General features: G+C 37.5%; 1 long non-coding RNA gene across 1 annotated transcript in view; it reads right to left on the bottom strand.

Moving 5' to 3' along the window:
* Positions 1–258: 258 nt before the first annotated feature.
* LOC141584138 (uncharacterized) overlaps positions 259–6,000 on the bottom strand; it is a 152,556-nt gene continuing 146,814 nt past the window's right edge. The window contains exons 2-3 of the long non-coding RNA XR_012517081.1: positions 1,537–1,621; positions 259–471 (exon numbers count right to left, since the gene is read on the bottom strand). This is a non-coding gene — a long non-coding RNA (uncharacterized LOC141584138). The remainder of the gene's footprint in view (positions 472–1,536; positions 1,622–6,000) is intronic.

Here is a 6,000-nt window from a genome sequence, read left to right as displayed (position 1 = left end):
ATCAGGCATTCAGAGTTCCACACCAGCTGCTCTCATGCACTTGCCTACTCTCTGTCTCTCTCTCACATACACACCCGCACACAATCACACAAACATACACCTGCCCAAGAACACACAAACATACACCTGCACAAGAACACACAAACATACACCTGCACACGAACACACAAACATACACCCGCATACAAACACCTAAGAATCTTTAATGACTTAGAGTTCATCACCTCCGAAATTCACATGGAAAAAAGGAACTTTTGTGAAAAGTATCTTTGACTTCATTTTTTTTTTCTTAGAACTGTTGGCTATTCATAAAATATCCTTTCAAGTTAATGAAAAACTACTTGTCATCAAAGAATCTTCAAGAATCTTCCAATTTTCTGTAAATTGGCAGCATTCTGCTCATGCTGTTTATTTCCAACAGAAGCGAATCTTTGAAGTTGACAAGGTGTTTATGGACAAAGCAGTAGTTTGCTTAAAAAAAAAAAAGAAACATTATTTTTGTTTTACCCAAGACCTAGTTAAAAGCCTGATTTGGAAAGAACAAAGCCTGAGTTTCCAAAACTGCTGCTGGGCCACTACAGAATGGACTCCTTCCCACTGAGTGACATCCAGAGGCTCCCTGCACAGCAGCTGAAAGGTATCGATTCACACTATATATTTCTGCTCCTTGTTTGTCCTATCTTAGACAGTTGATTACAAGAGAAAGCTACTCTGTTGAAAGATCATTAGCCAATATGATGAAAAAACACTCCCCTCCCATGGACATGCTTTGGGAAATAATACAGGGCTCAACATGTGAGATCAGAAGTCAGAAAAGCCTGACTCCAACACTAGGGCAATAGCTCAATATTGATAATAGTATCAACAGCTGCCATTTATTGTGTGCTTCCAAGTGCCGCATTGTATCAGGCACTTTATACACGTTATCTTACTGACATACTAGAAAGAATGCCAGTGTACATCTGTGGGTGGATCTGCCTCACCACTAAGCAGCTTGTTGGGGAAAACGTTTGTTCTGCTCTCTTGTTGTTCCCTTCCACATGGAGAGATTTCATTGGCTTCATCCTCCAGGATACTTTCCACCACTTAACTTAAACCTGAGAGTGGATGGCAACATCTGGCTGGTGAATTGAGTAGGGGAAAGTGATCATTCAAAGACCAGTGCCCACCGTTTTTATCACTCAGGAATGGGCCTACCAAGAAGAGAGCTCATCAGCTTCTGCTCTGCCATGTCCTTTCTCTTGCAAGTTCACAGCCCTAGGCTGGCTCCCCAGGCAAGCAGAACCATTTCTGAGGTTCATTCTTTGGAGGTCCAGTTGCCAACAGAAAAAACCCACATTCTAATATGTCGCTCATAAAGTGATATCTTGATTTCCTCCTTAGCTGACTATGTCAGTTGCTTTCTCAACTGGTTCAGAATTTGGGAAAGGAGAAGTGATGATATTTTGAAGGACATTCTCTAAGATTTTGATTCTTAAGAGACTTACAATGGGAGCATGGAGTAAAAAAAGAAAAAGAAAAAAAAAAGAGACTTACATAATCTCTCAGTGCCTTAATTTCTTTGTCTGTAAAACAAGAATAAATGTAGTGCCATAATCTCTCAGTGCCTTAATTTCTTTGTCTGTAAAACAAGAATAAATATAGCTCATAGACTCACTATGATCATAAATGAGACAACACCTAAAAAGTAAGTGAAAGACACATAATAGGCATACAATAAATATTAGTTAATAACTATTAGCAATTATAATTTATTAGTGATTTATTATGAGCAATTATAATTACTGAGGTTATTTTAGGGCTTGTCTCAATTGTCTATCAGATCTACCCTCCTTCTAATATTCTATAGATTTGTTAATTTTAATTTTACTTTACAAATAAACTTTATCTTTGAGTAAGTCATTCTCTGAGACTCAAAAATGATAATAATAATAGTATCTAGGTGACAGGATTTCCCTGAGAATTATATATGAGGAAATACATGTTTAGTGCATAGCACAATGCCTAGCATATAATGAGTGCTCAATAACTTATTAGTATGATTACTATCGTTATTGTTTTATTTTTGTTACAGATCATCTAATTCTCCTCACTCTCATCCCTGTCTTGCCAATTGTGTAACAGTGTTTATTAATCCATTTTCTCATGATTGATAGATGTATTTTCCTTCTTTCTAGATGTTTATTATCTTCAGTCAAACCCCAAGATCCTCTCTCAATTTTTGTAATTTTAATAAAGTATAGCAGTGCACTTTTTTGCAGTAAAGGAACGTAGAATGTTTGCATCAGAGAAAAGAAGAGAATAATGAATCACACACCCTTTAGTTTTAGAGATTTGGTGATGCAAGTCACATGCCAACCAGGTGCTTTCTTTTTTTTTTTTTTTTTTTTTTGAGACGGAGTTTCGCTCTTGTTACCCAGGCCGGAGTGCAATGGCGTGATCTCGGCTCACCGCAACCTCCGCCTCCCGGGTTCAAGCAATTCTCCTGCCTCAGCCTCCTGAGTAGCTGGGATTACAGGCACGTGCCACCACGCCCAGCTAGTTTTTTTGTATTTTTAGTAGAGACGGGGTTTCACATGTTGACCAGGATGGTCTCGATCTCTCGACCTCGTGATCCACCTGCCTTGGCCTCCCAAAGTGCTGGGATTACAGGCTTGAGCCACCGCGCCCGGCCTCAGGTGCTTTCTTTTAAATTATTGTCACCCACACCCAACAAATTATATGTAAAGAAAGAAAAATATATGCAGACGTCAAACATGCAAAAGGCAAACGAATTTAGAAAGCGAAGTCTCCTCTCTCATTTCATCAGAATAACTTCTCGGAGGGCTTGGCATTTTCTAGATGGGGTTTTAACTCAGTGCTAAAAGCAGCAGAGCTTTGTATTTCTTGGTGATAAGTAAAAAAGATGAGTATTTTCAAACCTCAATATGGTCATTATGAGCTATAGCACGTACACAAACATGCAAAAAAGGAAAGTATGTTCTCTCTGAATTGAATTGAAGTAAAGGACATGTATATTTAGCAGTTCTGTAGCGAGTACACTAAATCTTCAAAACATAGAAGGGGAAATAAATATTCTATCAATCATGACTCTGAAAAAGATTTCAATTCAAGCTGAAGGTTTTATTAGGATTTCAATGCTATAAATTCACGTTAGTCTTCAATGGCATATGTTTAAATGGAGATCATAATCATCCACTTAAAAGCACAAAAAAAATGTTGAAAAAGCTTTTCAAAGTTAATGTAGGAATATTTCCATGGAGTCAACCAGAGTTTCCAATACAATAAATACTCTATGAGAGTTTGCTTCAGTGAAGAATTATTTTAAATATATACCTATTAAATCCTTTGATAAACTCAAACTCTACAACAATAATTACTGCATGTAGCCCATTCTGTTGTAATTAGTCATATACATACACATACATACAGAGAGAGAGAGACTGAAACAGAATGGCAAAGAGAGAGAGAAAAACACAGAGAAAGATACAGAGAGACAGAGAGTAAGACAGAGACTTCAGAAAGAGACTTGGAAAAACAGAGAGAAAGAGAGAAAATTGGCTCATGTGATTATAGAGGCTGAAAAATCCCAAAATTCATACTCCAAAGGCCTGAGAACCAGGGGAGCTAATGGTGTAAGTTCCAGTCTGAGTCCAGAGTTCTAAGAAGACCGATGTTCCAGGTCAAAGACTGTCAGGCAAAGAGAAGGAATTCTCTCTTCTTTGGTCTTTGTTTTTCTTGTCTCCAATGTATTTAATGAGGTTCACTCACAGGAGATTTTTCTTTTATGTTATAAAATAATTCTAAAGTTTGTCTATATATAAAAACTCCAACAACTGGCTGGGCATGGAGGCTCACGTCTGTAATCCCACACTTTGGGAGGCTAAGACACGTGGATCACTTGAGGTCAGGAGTTCAAGACCAGCCTGGCCAACATGGTGAAGCCTCGTCTCTACTAAAAATACAAAAATTAGCAAGGCATGGTGTGCATGCCTGTAGTCCCAACTACTTGGAAGGCTGAGGCAGAAGAATGGCTTGAACTCAGGAGGCAGAGGTTACAGTGAGCCAAGATTACGCTGTTGCAGTCCAGCCTGAGTGACAGAGCGAGACTCCATACTAAAAAAAAAAAAAAAAAAAGCCGGGCGCCGTGGCTCACGCCTGTAATCCCAGCACTTTGGGAGGCTGAGGTAGGTGGAACACTAGGTCAAGAGATCGAGACCATACTGGTCAACATGGTGAAAGCCCATCTCTACTATAAACATAAAAAATTAGCTGGGCATGGTAGTGCGTGCCTGTATTCCCAGCTACTCAGGAGGCTGAGGCAGGAGAATTGCCTGAACCCAGGAGGTGGAGGTTGCAGTGAGCCGAGACTGCGCCATTGCACTCCAGCCTGGGTAACAAGAGCGAAACTCCGTCTCAAAAAAACCAATAAACACAAAAAAAAAAAACTCAATAGTAAGAAAACAAGTAACCTGATTTTAAAAATGGGTAAAGAATCTGAACAGACATTTCTCAAAAGAAGACACAAATGACCAACAGGTCATTTGTGAAAAAAAAACGTTTAAAATCACTAATAATCAGAGAAATGCTAATTAAACACACAATGAGATCACGTGATACATGTCAGGACAGCTATTATCAAAAAGATGAAAGATAACAAGTGTTGGAGAGAATATAAAGAAACAGAAATTCTTGCACTTTGTTGGTGGGAATGTAAATTATGAAAAACAGGATGAAAGTTTCTTTAAAAACTAAAAATTGAATTACCATATGATTTGATAATCCCACTGCTAGGTATATATACTAAGGAATTGAAATCAGTATGCTAAAGAGATATTTGCACTCCCATATTCATTGCAGCATTATTCACAATAGCCAAGATATGGAACCAACCTAAGTATCAATCAATGGGTGAAGGATGAATATATTTGGGTATGTATATAAACATATGTGTGTGCATACACACACACACACACACACACCACATTATATAATATAATGTATATTATATAATCTAATATGTATATAATGAAAATACTATTCAGCCTTTAAAAAGAAGAAAATTCTGCCATCTATGACAGTTCTACTAATCCTTGTTGTTAGGACTAGACAATTTCTACTGTTCTATTTCCCCATTCTCTGATTTTTTCCTCTGTTTCCTCAATTTCACCGCTTAGCCTATCCATTAACTGTGCTCATCAATTCCATTCTTTAGCCCACCCACTGAGTTTTATACTTGTTATCGTATTTTTCAATTCTAAAACTTTCTATTTGGTTCCTATTTATGAGTGTCACCTATTTCTTTGTTGAGAATTTATTTGTTCACTTATTTTAAACATTTTCATAATTTTTCACTGAAGCATTTTTATGATGGTTACTTTTAAATCCTTGTCATATAATTTCAGCATATCCCTATCAGTGTTGATATATGTTTGATATCATTTCTTCCTCAGTTTGAGATCTGATTCTTGGTATAATGAGTTGTTTTCTACTAAAATTTTGACATTATGAGTATTATGTTAGGAGAAACTGAATTTTATTTAAACCTTCATGTTAGATGGCTTCCCATGATACCATTCAGGCTGGAATTGAGATTCGCCACTTCATTAATGCTAGGTAGAGTTAGAGGTCCAGTTTTCCCACTTGATGTCTCTTGATACTACTTGAAGCATTATAACCATGAGAGAAATCTAACACAGCTGACTCCATCTTGCTTCTAACTTCAACACCTAAATGCCCTTTCTCATTCTTGGGCATAGGGCAAGCTAACTAGAGGAGGAATTCAGTTTATCATCTAACCTTAAAGCTAAGATGACAATAGCCCCCTCCTTGTTCGGGGACTAAAACTGTCTTTGTAAAACTCATGAAAGGCAACAAGGTTAGAATTACAGAGAAGGGTCTGAATTATGCTAATGCATATGCAATAATCAGCCATTGTTTCCTAGCTTGCTTACTGCTCAGATGTCATGTAGCCAGAGGTTACAAAATTTGTAACTTCTC

The sequence above is a fragment of the Saimiri boliviensis genome, chromosome 4 (assembly GCF_048565385.1).
Source record: "Saimiri boliviensis isolate mSaiBol1 chromosome 4, mSaiBol1.pri, whole genome shotgun sequence".
NCBI lineage: Eukaryota > Metazoa > Chordata > Mammalia > Primates > Cebidae > Saimiri > Saimiri boliviensis.
This window is presented reverse-complemented; position numbering and strand designations above follow the sequence as displayed.